Genomic DNA, 12,711 nt, shown 5'->3' with positions numbered 1-12,711 from the left:
AAGGTGTCAGAATACACAGTGCATTACAATTTGTTGCGTATGGGGCTGCATAGCTGCAAACCAGTCAGGGTGCCCATGCTGACCCCTGTCCACCTCCGAAAGTGCCAACAGTGGGGATGCTTTTAAATCACGTGGATGGCCGGGTGCGTGTGCGTCACTTACCTGAGGAACACATGGCACCAGGATGCACTATGAGAGGAAGGCAAGCTGATGGAGGCAGTGTGATGCTTTGGACAATGTTCTGCTGGGAAACCTTTGGTCCTGCCATCCATGTGGATGTTACTTTGACACGTACCACCTACCTAAGCATTGTTCCCTGGTGGCTGTGGCCTCTTTCAGCAGGATAATGCGCCCTGCCAAAAAGCAAAAATGGTTCAGGAATGGTTTGAGGAGCACAACAACGAGTTTGAGGTGTTGACTTGGCCTACAAATTCCCCCGATCTCAGTCCAAAATAGCATCTGTGGGATCTGCTGAACAAACAAGTTCGCAACTTACAGGACTTAAAGGATCTGCTGCTAACATCTTGATGCCAGATACCACAGCACACCTTCAGGGGTCTAGTGGAGTCCATGCCTCGACGGGTCAGGGCTGTTTTGGCAGCAAAGCGGGACCAACACAATATTTTAAGAAGGTGGTTATAATGTTATGCCTGATCGGTGTGTAGGCTACACACACTGTTGTTTGCGACCTTGAGGAAATAGTGGACCTCATTCATGAAACACAGAAGCAGAACAAATTTCTGTTTAAATTGCTCATAAAAGCCCTCCTAAGTAATGAATGCACCACCTTACAATCAAATGATTTTTAAGAATGAATTAACTTCATTTTGCTCATGTTTCATGAATAAGGTCCACTATTGAACAACAGAATGTGTGTAGCTCATATGTTGTACATGTAGGTTTTTTTCCTTAAGAAATGTCCCTGGCTCACACACAACAGTACAAGTTTACATGTCACGAGGCTTGACGAATCAATTCCATTTGAAATGGTGAAAAAAACAAAATAGTCTTATTCAGATCTTCCACCTATCCATCAACACTAACCACATCACATGATTCACATCCATAATTTTTAATACCTCCTTTTCTCATGCCTATTTGATGTATTCATTACATGGTCACATCACTACACAGGATGCTACTTTACAAACTAGCAAGATGTCTGCAGATGCTCAAATCTAAATAGGAGACTTGTGGAAAAATATCTATTTGTACATTTCAGCCAATAGAGCAAAAGACGAACATTGAATTTGATTAAGCTTCCACACAATTGATTTTCCTTGGTTGATTTCACAATGTACAGGCACCGGAGACATTCCATTTGTGCATTTTAAATGATCTTGGCCTGTCAACCGCTTCCCAGTCAGTCTTCTAAAATTGCTTAACCAGACAGCAGAAGGTTGACTTCCAAAGTATTTTTTTCCTACTATTGTAGTCAATGGCCACCGTCAACTGTTTGTTTACCAACATTCTTTTGTGTTTGACAGAAGAAAGAAACTTGTACAGGTTTGGAACAACTAAGGGTAAGTGATGACAAAATGTTCATTTTTGAGTGAACTATCCCTTTAATGGTTATAGTTTTGAAAAACAAACTAACAAATATCTAGACAAGACATTGCTTTTGCAACTAAAGCATTTCCCTTTTTCCACTAAAATCTGCAATGTCATGTTGTCCTATGGCAGGGGTGTCCAGACTCAGTCCTGGAGAGCCACTGTCCTGCAGAGTTTTGCTCCAACCATCTCCAAAACACCTAAGTTTCTAGTATGCCTAGTTAGACATTGATTAAGGTTCAGGTGTGTTTAATTAGGGTTGGAGCTTAACTCTGCAGGACAGTGGCCCTCCAGGACCGAGTATGGACACCCCTGTCCTATGGACAATTTATTTTTTTAAAAATAGCTTTGATATTTGCAAGCACCAAAGAGCTTCACACATGAGCTGAATACCTTTAAAAATCTTTTATTGTGGATTGTGCACAGACAGACTTCACAGATCCAAACTTCATGGGTAGCCTACTTTAACTTTATCTCATAAATTGATTACATTCCCCCACCACCTCCTCCCCTCGTTGCTATTTACTTCCCTCTTACATCATCTATGATCCTGCTGATCTTCTTCATGCGCTGATTAAAGACATGTGAATGCAGAGGTTGAAGGGTGACCTTTTGGCCATATAGCATAAGCTGGGCAACACTTGACAATCAGCCATCCATGAGAGGCAGTGTAAAGAAATAGACTTGCCTTTCTGTCATGCTGTCATACTGATTGCTAATGTATGCATGCCAGTGATATCACATTCAGCATAAGATAAAGACAACTTTCAACTGAGGTTTTATCTGAACACTGGCTTGATAGTAGTCTCTGTTTACTTTGAAGTTTTTAATCCTATATTTTGGCAGCATAACACTTTATAGTCTAGTGCATGTGTGAATCTATATTAAGTTGTATTGTAGCAATATAGAAGGGTATTCATGTATTATAGTGTCTGAATTGCACCAAGATGCTTTTCCAAAAAAAAATTGAAATTGGAAAACTTGATTAATTGTTTTGAATGACCAAGAAAGAGCTTTTTTTAGAGCATGATATTGATGTTTGAGCATGAAAAGTGTCACAAAGACACTCCAGGAATGATTCTCCATATCATTAAGCATGTTTTCTGAACATCTTGAAACACTTCGACTGTCTTGAGTTTTCTTCCAGGAATGTACGTCACAGTATTCCTCATATACTAATTCCCGCCCAAGGCATACGCAAAAAATGGGCGAGGCTTTGGTTGAGTTGCGTTAGTAGTGTGTTAAAACTTGCAGTTATGGTGAAGGGTGGGCATTTCCAAAACACATTCAAAGTGGTTGGCCAATCACAACACATTAATCCAACTGACCAATCAGAGTGCATCACATTTTTTTCTGAAAGGAGGGGCTTTATAGAGACAGGAACTAAACAGGGGTGCGTTTCCCGAACAACGATGTAACTCGCTGCTGAACTACCATAGTACTACGATGCATCGTTGAACAAATCAACTAGCTAGTCACGACTGTTTCCCGAAACCGTATTGTCGCGACATGTTTGCGACAATACGGTTTCGGGAAACAGTCGTGACTAGTTGATTTGTTCACCTTCTGCGTGACGTCATTCATGCAGATGGTGGCGTAATAACTTCTTTAAATGAATCCGTTTGAGATCAAATTAATGCTAGAATTTCTGCTGTAAATTACAGACATGGGATTAGAGGACTAATTCTCTCTGGCGACCAGGGTGGGCGAGAGCCGTGAGGGAACGGCGCGAGGCCGGTGGCGCGAGTGTTAATGAGCTTCACCTGGGAGGCGCACCGGCCTTGAGTCCCTCACGGAGGAGCTCCAGGAGCATAAAAGGAGGAGCGACTACAGTGAAGGACGAGAGAGGACCAGGCCTGGACTTTGGAAACATCAGTGAGCTGTGAGGGCGAAAGGTGATCTCCCCCCGGGGCCAGAGCGAGGGACTGTTTTTTTACATTCGCCTCTGGCCCGAGATCATCCTCCCCGCTAATCACCGTCGCCAGCATCACTGACTCCGCCTCACTCCACTTTTTCAGGAGGTTGAGGTGATAAATTTGACGTGCCCCTCTCCTATCGGACGTATTACTTCATACGCCACCGGCCTCGCGCCGTTCCCTCACGGCTCTCGCCCGCCCTGGTCGCCACATTCTCATTTTCCTCAGTTATTTTGCTTTATTTCTAGATTAAATCAAATGCTTGTTTTTACGTACTAGAGCACGTACGCACATGCGAACTCTCCAAAAACGGTGCTTTAAATCTATTGACAAACTAAAATATATAAATGACACTTGTATATATTCGAAATAAAAGATATACATTGTTCTTGATGTCAGCTTGCTTATTTTGCTCAAGATAAGGATTTAAGTCCATGTGTCACACAAACAAGAAACTATGCTTCTAACCACAGCTCGAGAGCTGTCGTTCCAACCACACAAGTTTGCGATGCAGTTTGCGAATGATCGTTTGAACGATGGTTTCGGGAAACACCAAATCGTTGAACTATGTAAGTAACGACGGAACTTGCGATGTTAGTTGGCTAACGATGCTTTTGGGAAACGCACCCCAGAGCATTACTGACAGACTGGGAAGAGAGGTGCTGCAACAATGTAAAATTCAAGAACATTCAAGCATAAAATCTATTCAAGTAGACCCAAAAACAAAAGGCTTTGTAAAAGCAGCCACTCAACTGAGACTGCCTTGCTCTTGGTTAATAAAGCTCTGAGACTGGCAAGAACAGCTTCCCAATTATCAGCACTAATCTTGCTGGATGGTTCCAGCCAAGAACCTTGCTTGGAGTTGTGATTGATGATCAACTAATCTTCACAGACCACATTGCTAGAACTGCCTGGTCCAGCAGATTAGCCATATACAACATTAGGAAGATCAGGCCCTTCCTATGATAGCATGCTACACAACTCCTTATCCCAGCTCTTGTTCTATTCAGGCTGGACTATTGTAATGCTCTCTTGCCAGGCCTTCCAGCATGTACTGTCACTGCTCGCATCAAGAACGGCCATTGGCTCTGCACCCCATACCTAAACTCATGACTTCAGACTCATGTGCCCTCCAGAAGCTTGCATTCTGCAAGTGAATGGCGCCTTGTGGTGCCATCCCAAACAGGCACAAAATCATTTTCTCTGGCCTTGACCTTGACTGTTCCCTGTTGGTGGAATGATCTGCCTAACTCAACCCGAGCAGTCTTTAGCCATTTTCAAGAAATCTTTTTCGTCAACACTTGACCCATTAATACTAACACTTTATATATATATATATATATATATATATATATATATATATATATATATATATATATATATACAGTCAAACCAAAAATTATTCAGATATTTTTGATATATTTTTACTAGTGGGTGCAGGACACTATAGTTAATTTATGTAAGTGAGGATAGCAAAATAAAGTAAAATGTGATATTATACCCAAACATTCTTCATACAGTGGACTACAATTAAAATTGCTAAAAATTTGGACCCAAAAATTATTCAGACACTTTCACCTGACCATGTTTTGCTTAAGTGTTATCTGACATAATTAAGATTTTTTTTTTTTTCTGTCACAGTTTAACTCTGAGATCTTTTCATATTTTATTACCATATACCATATACTGTGCTAGACATATTGTTGCTCTTGGTTTAACTGCTTTAAATATTCTCCTCATTTGCAATTCACTTTTGAATCTGCTAAATGATTAAATGTAAAAGGGCATAATAGGTCCTCTTTACTGGCCTTGAAATGATGTATCCAAACTAAAATCATTGTGGTTCAGGAACCAGGTGATCTACAGACATATGTGGTCTATTTTGAAAACAGACATATAGGAGTTTGTTGTCCAAAATAATTAATTATAATTAATTAAATAAATAACTGAACTACACATAAACATTATGTAAATTAATTTATTAAATATTTATGAAATCAAACTAAATTCAGTATTAAAACATGAACTTAAGTAATAAATAATACATAAAGAAAATGTATTTGCATAAAATATTTTTATGAAAAAAGATCATATACTATTTTAAATCTGAAGAATGAGCTTGATTTTAGCAGGAAAATAAATAAAACATGGAAAATAAAAAACTGAAAATTGTAGTTTGGCTAAAAACAAACCATCTAAACCTTTAAAAGATGTGATTATGGGAATAAACATGGGTTGACAAGACATCTCTGTGAATATAGTAGAGGACGGATAACAAATCTAGCACATTTTAAATTAGCATCATCACAAAATGTGTCATCTTTCTTATCTTGGTGATGTACAATCATTCATTATGATAACTTGAATTAAGGGTCTGCTGCACATTATGAGAATTACATATGAATCTGGACAGATTTCTACAGAATCTAAATGCCCATTAATCACCTAATTGTCCATGTTCTTCACCCATGCATGTTCAATTATTCTTTCAGGCTTATGATAAAAGTTTCTGAATAAATATCTTTCAGCTATAAATAGAGCTATTTAAATCCTTATCATAGATTTTTTTTTAAACAAATGGACTGGGGTGAGTCTACTTGTAATATGTACCATAGGGATATGAATAGTAAAATATTTCTTTAAATGAATAAATCAAATTTTAAGTTATGCATAATGACTTTAATGTGTTATCCCACAGGTGAGCTAACACACAGTACAGTGGCCAAAAAGTTTAAATATTTAAGAAGTCAAGTGATTATACATGAATTTCTAAGCACACTAAGCTACTGAAAATTAAAATAGTGCATATTAGTAAAAGAAGAATATCATCACTTTTCTGAATAAAAAAAAAAAACAATATAAATGATCAATTATGAATTCTCCTGACAGACAGTAATGCTTTACAATAACATTTATTAATACATTATTAAAATCTTGTTAACATTAGTTAATGCCCTGTGTACTAACATGAACAAGCTATGAACAACTGTATTTTCATTAACTAACGTTAACAAAGATTAGTAAATACAGTAAGTAATGTATCACTCATGGTTAGTTCATGTTAGTTCATGTTAGTTAAATACATTAACTAATGTTTAACTAATGAACCTTATTGTAAAGTGTTACCATGCTATTTTGCCCTCCTCACATACATTACACAACATGTGTTTTGTATCTTCAGACATATAACCATATACAGTATATAGCCCCTTTTGAGAGTATCTGAACAGGCACCAAAAGTCAGATCTCATATGTGATTTACTTCAGTCTCTGTTTAAAAAAACTCTCAAGTGTCGACTTTGAGTAAACACCGACTGGGAGTAACTTTTTGATCAACTGAGGAGTCCAAGTTCAAGAGTTCATGAGTTCTATAGTTCATCAGCAGCATATGGAGGACCAATCATTCGGACAGGAATTTTGACCTCTGACAGTACAAAGGCATGACAGGAAGAATGCAGTAATAGTGGGAGAGAGCGGGAGAGAAAGCGGGAAAGGGGATAAAACAAATTAAGGGGATTACAAATCACCAGGGTAGACAGTTAAATGAATTCCGAAAGCACCACTTAAAAGTGTGAACTGAAATTTAGATGGAGGTCATCAGGCTTTAGGTGTTTACTGTGATTAACATCAGATGGAAGAAAACTCACCATGGATGAGAAACATTGTGCAATGAGGCAAACAAGACAGCTTATGGATCTCAGGCAACAAAAGGTTTAAAAGTTTGGGGTCAGTAAGATTTGGGATCAGTAAGTTTGTTTTATGTTTTAAAAAAAATAATACTTTTATTCAGCAAGGGTGCATTTAACTGATCAAAAGTGACAGTGAAAACATTTATAATGCTACAAAAGATTTCTATTTCAAATAAATGTAGTTCTTTTGAACTTTCGCCAAAGAACCCTGAAAAAAATGTATTACAGTTTCCACAAAAATATTAAGCAGCACAACTGTTGTCAACATTTACAATAAGAAATATTTTTGAGCAGCAAATCAGCACATTAGAATGATTTCTGAAGTATCATGTTACACAGACTGGAGTAATGATGCTGAAAATTCAGCTTCGACATCATAGGAATAAAATATATTTTAAAATATATATTCATAGAAAACAGTTCTTTTATAATAATAATATTATTTTACAATATTGCTGTTTTAACTGTATTTTTGATTAAATAAATTCAGCATTAAGAGACTTCTTTCAAAAACGTTTAAAAATCGTTACCAATCCCAAACTTCTGAATGATATTTATGGAACCAAAAATGGTTATCCTGAACTACTTCCATTAAAAATAATACTGAAACCAAATGGCTTTTATAACATTTAGTGAACATCTGCTTAAAGGTGCCATCGAACGTTTTTTTACAAGATGTAATATAAGTCTAAGGTGTCCCCTGAATGTGTCTGTGAAGTTTCAGCTCAAAATACCCCATAGATTTTTTTTAATAAATTTTTTTAACTGCCTATTTTGGGGCATCATTAATTATGAGCCGATTTATGCTGTGCGGCCCCTTTAAATCTCGTGATTTCCGCCCACGGAGCTCGCGCTTGCCTTAAACAGTGCCTAAACAAAGTTTACACAGCAAATATAACCCTCAAATGGATCTTTACAAAGTGTTCGTCATCATGCATGCGTCGGATTATGTGAGTATTGTATACTGTTATATTGTTTACATTTGATTCTGAATGAATTTGAGGCTGTGCTCCGTGGCTAACGGCTAATGCTACACTGTTGGAGAGATTTATAAAGAATGAAGTTGTGTTTATGAATTATACAGACTGCAAGTGTTTAAAAATGAAAATAGCGACGGCTCTTTGTCTCCGTGAATACAGTACGAAACGATGGTAACTTTAACCACATTTAACAGTACATTAGCAACATGCTAACGAAACATTTAGAAAGACAATTTACAAATATCACTAAAAATATCATGATATCATGGATCGTGTCAGTTATTATTGCTCCATCTGCCATTTTTCGCTATTGTTCTTGCTTGCTTACCTAGTCTGATGATTCAGCTGTGCACAGATCCAGACGTCCTGCCCTTGTCTAATGTCTTTCATAATGCTGGGAACATGGGCTGGCATATGCAAATATTGGGGGCGTACACCCCGACTGTTACGTAACAGTCGGTGTTATGTTGAGAATCGCCTGTTCTTCGGAGGTCTTTTAAACAAATGAGATTTATATAAGAAGGAAGAAACAATGGAGTTTGAGACTCACTGTATGTCTTTTCCACGTACTGAACTCTTGTTATTTAACTATGCCGAGGTAAATTCAATTTTTCATTCGAGGGCACCTTTAATCATATTGTAAAATCAGAATCGAAACCAGAATACTTTCAGTTCCTTGCAATTCCAATCATAAACCTCTTTTATGCAGATATTCTGGAAATTTCTGGAAAAGTTTTACTGGTAACAGGCATTTCATGTTTTTTTTTTCATTCGCACTGCCTGTGACATATCCCTATAATGTCAGGGTCTGATGCCATGATTAAAAAACTGAAAATGATTCAAATGAAAACAAGATTAAAGTATCTGAAATATTTAATAAACAAACATGCAAGGGGCAGGGAATGTGTTGAAGTTTGTAAATGACATTCAAAATATGTTTTTCATGCAGCCTAGTCATTATACATGATATGCTCAGGGAATAACAATTAAAGAGAATTTGGAATGTTAAAGAAAAGCTAAGTCATAATGTAAGATGGCACCGATGCTTGAAATTACCCTCCCAAGACAAAAAACTTATGGATGGGTGGCAGTTTAAGCCAGGACACATTTAATGGCCAGTCCCTTGTCACAGGGCACAGAACATTCCTGGGTGATGACCCAGGTGCGCTAAACTAAAAATAATGCAAACAACATTCCTTAATTCAGCTCCTCTGAAGAAACCACTGATTCATAGTTTTAATCCATAGACACAAGTAATGGCTGCAATTAAGGTTGACTCGCTGAATGGCATCACATGCTTTCCTTAGTGTCTTCTTTATGTAGAAAGATAAAACATAAAAAAAAGACTGTGGCCAAAGACAAAACTGCATAAAAGTCATTTAAAACATCTATTGTTTGTGTAAAATCTTTAATATCAGCACAAACACTTCAGCCACCACTGTAATAAAAGAATCCCATCAGCTCTTACTTGACGGATACATCAACTGACCAGCAGACAAGGTTCAAATGTTACGGAAAGAGGAAGATTTCGTTGATCCAGGTCTTGTGATGGGCTCTATAAAACAAGGAGGGGTTGATAATCCTCTAATACAATCAGCCCAGCAGCAGACATGTGAGTTCCATCTTCTGCAGGCACAAACATTAAACACTGCAACAAAACAAGAGATAAAAATATTTTTCTTCATTCCCGGGAGAGAGCATGATATCAAGAGTTCAGGAAGGGCATCTATAAAGGTCTGAGCTGTGACATTAATTATCTAAAATAGAACAAGTACAGATCACACTAAAAAAGGTGAAAATATGGCAACCAGCTGCAAAGCATTTTTGAAACAGTAATTGTACAGTTGTGCATTACTAACTTTTCAAATTTAGACTGGATGTTCACTCAAACTACCATTTTAGGTTAAATAAACCTTCCTCAGCAAGTACATCTGAATAGTGATTCAGAATTTGTCAGAACTACTAGAGTAGTCAAATTAAAGGTGCTGTATGTAAGTTTTTGACTGTACTAAAGCATACAAATATCATAATATGTTTGCAGATATGTTGAGTTCACATACTTGTTTCTCTGAAAACTTCAGTTTCTCAGCAATTTTACTTTAAAATGTGCGTTCTGTGTCAGAATGTAGGCACGTTGCCCAATAGTATTTCGCCACCTCAGGTTGCCAGATGGCAGAAAACACATGCAGCGAATTGCAGCTATGGAAGCCAGCGAACAAACTGGGTCAGAGATCGCAGATTCTACCAGACCTAAAAAGCCTCAGCATCTATCTAAAAAATCTCTATGAACAGGAGCATATTAAAATGTGATATCAATCATAAATCAATAAATCAACTCATCAACTTAGAAGTGTGTAAGTCTCCTCGCCTTCCAATGTCAGTTGAGCTCTCTCTTGTTGCGTGTCCTCAAACTGGCAACCCGCGTGAGCTTGGACTCTGAGGAGGAGGGGGCGGGGCAAACAATATTTTGAATTTGGACTGCAGTGCCCATTTCAACCACTAGCTGTCATTCTTACATACCGCACCTTTAAACCTAACTTATATGAGTTAAAGGTGCCCTAGATTCAAAAATTGAATTTACCTCGGCATAGTTAAATAACAAGAGTTCAGTTCATGGAAAACATACAGTGAGTCTCAAACTCCATTGTTTCCTCCTTCTTATATAAATCTCATTTGTTTAAAAGACCTCCAAAGAACAGGCGTTACGTAACAGTCGGGGTGTACGCTCCCAATATCCGGAAACGAGAGAGCCATTGCTATTTTCATTATTAAACACTTGCAGTCTGTATAATGCATAAACACAACTTCATTCTTTATAAATCTCTCCAACAGTGTAGCATTAGCCGTTAGCCACGGAGCACTATCAAACTCATTCAGAATCAAATGTGAACATCAAAATAAACACTGTACTTACGCGATTAGACATGCTGCATGACGAACACTTTGTAAAGATCCATTTTGAGGGTTATATTAGCTGTTTGAACTTTTTTTATGTTGTTTAAGGCAAGCGCGAGCTCTTGGGGCGTGGAGCACGAGAATTAAAGGGCCACACACCCTGAATCGGCTCATTTCTAATTATGCCCCAAAATAGGCAGTTAAAAAAATGAGTTAAAAAAAATCTATGGGGTATTTTGAACTGAAACTTCACAGACACATTCAGGGGACACCTTAGACTTATATTACATCTTTTAAAAAAAAGTTCTAGGGCACCTTTAATGATTTTGTATTATTTTGTGTATGACGTGATTTGTACAGAAACATCATTTAAAAAGTAAATAAGGAAATAAATAGTAGGTATAATAGTTTACCCCTAACCCCATCCCTAGACCTGTCAGAGGGACGTTCATATGAATTAGTCACCAATCTGTCAAAACATAAAATAGTTACAGCGTGTCTACATCAGACGCGACTTTTATCACATCGCGCCACGCCGCAACAGCTAAAAGATGTCTACGCTGAATATGACAAGACAACCGTTGTACAGCACTTGGACTGCATCAAAAATAGAACGGGAATCCATTTACTGTCGGGAATTTGCTGTGCCGCATCCAGTGTAGACAATATCACGGGTTATAATGGGTTCTATTGTCTTTTGACGCGTCGTGTCGTGCTGCTCGCGTCCACTGTAGACATGGTGTTAAGAGTGTTGAATTTACTCCACAGCAGGCTATGTTTTTAACTCAAGTCACACTATGAGTATCTACAAAGCCCCGCACATGAAAAAAATTAAATTGTGCGCACGACTTACTAATTTGTTCCCTCGATTTACTAAATCATGCACACACTTTAGTAAATCAAGGGAATGAAATAGTAAATCATGCACGTTTTAGTAAATCAAGTGAATGAAATAGTAAATCGTGTACACATTTTAGTAAATCAAGGGAACAAATTAATAAATCGTGTGCACGATTTAGCCTACTATTTTTTCCTGCATGTCATGTCCGGGCTCTGTAAGTATCTGCAGGGATGATTAGTTTTCTTTTTTATGTTCAAATACTTTCTCCTAAATACACATAAACAACTACTGGTCATTTGTAAAAAAAGAAAAAGAAAAAAAAGAAAAGTGTAACACTGTGGCTTTGTGATGTATCAAAACATTACTCTGCGTCACTCTGACCAGCCTGGCATGGCAACAGCTCAACCAATGATGTGAATTTGGGGGTGGAGCTACCTGTTTGTCTGACCAATGGCAGGCAGGGAGAGTCTTGTTAGGAAACCTGTTTGAAAACATTACATTTCCTTTGGTGAAACAGAAATTTCACCCTCCAGCTTTAAAGATTGTATACGGTGGAGTTCTGTCATCATTACAGGTAATTAAGAAGTCTGATCAGGACTTTAATACCTTAGGTAGAATAACATTAATCATGTGCTCTCTTGTGAGACTAATAACATAATTTTTTTTAAAAACTACATATATGAACTCATATAAATTAATGAGTTTAGAATAAAGACTTACCTAAATGCTTAACATCACAGCGGAATGGATGCGTGAGAGGCCAACTCGCTTCTTTTCTTGAACGAAGGCTTTCAGGTGTAAAATAGATCAAGTTCTCTGGAGAGCTGCATATTGATGAG

This window comes from Megalobrama amblycephala, linkage group LG12 (genome assembly GCF_018812025.1).
Source record: "Megalobrama amblycephala isolate DHTTF-2021 linkage group LG12, ASM1881202v1, whole genome shotgun sequence".
In the NCBI taxonomy this organism is placed as follows: domain Eukaryota; kingdom Metazoa; phylum Chordata; class Actinopteri; order Cypriniformes; family Xenocyprididae; genus Megalobrama; species Megalobrama amblycephala.
Note: the sequence above shows the minus strand (reverse complement) of the source record.